The following is an 847-nucleotide window of genomic DNA, read 5'->3' on the forward strand; positions in this document are numbered from 1 at the left end:
CCTATATATAATCTATATATATAAGAAATTGTTTTTCTCATTATATATTCTTAAATAAAATTCGACAAAATTTTCCAACTCATCCCCAAGAAACAAAATTCTCTTTAAAATACCACAACAATTTTCTATCTCTTGTGTAACCCTAGCTAGCTATATAGTAGTTAACCAAAAATGACTTTATAGCATTTAGTGCATGCTATATGCTCAACATGCATGAACAAAACACATTTTGTAATTGGCTTTTTTATTTGCTTATGAAATTTTTATTGTCTAATGAAGATTATATATGTATGTGTATAAAAAACCACCATTTATAAATGGTTGCATGCATTGTTTCTAGTTAAAATTTGACTTGTGTTAATGAAGCAGTCTTCTTCAATTCGTCTTTAATTTGAGATCAAACCGGCCTATACCTAATAATCTTTCATGTATAGGCCTTAACTACATCCACCTTTTTAATTAATTATAAGATTGTAATATAGCGTAGACTTAACCTAATCAATATCTCATTTTTGATCTTTTGGTTGAATTTATCTAATGGACGGTGTAGTTGCTAAGGATACCACTACTACTTGCTAGTATATACCATATTTGCCCTACCATACTAGCTAGCATTGCTGCTTTCTAATTATCTCATAATTTAAACTACTAAACGCGTCAATAATAACTTGCCATTTCAATTTGCCTTCTTCCGCGGACTTCTTTTCATGACGTTTATGTTTTTCCTTTAATTCCAAGTCATAATCAACCTTTGCATTTCTTTCGACTTTCGACATCTCATCATTATTAGCAACGTAACAAAATATACAGAAATGTTTAATAATAAAAAAGAATAAACCAAGAGCCG

Source organism: Arachis ipaensis, chromosome B09, assembly GCF_000816755.2.
Source record: "Arachis ipaensis cultivar K30076 chromosome B09, Araip1.1, whole genome shotgun sequence".
Taxonomy (NCBI): Eukaryota; Viridiplantae; Streptophyta; class Magnoliopsida; order Fabales; family Fabaceae; genus Arachis; species Arachis ipaensis.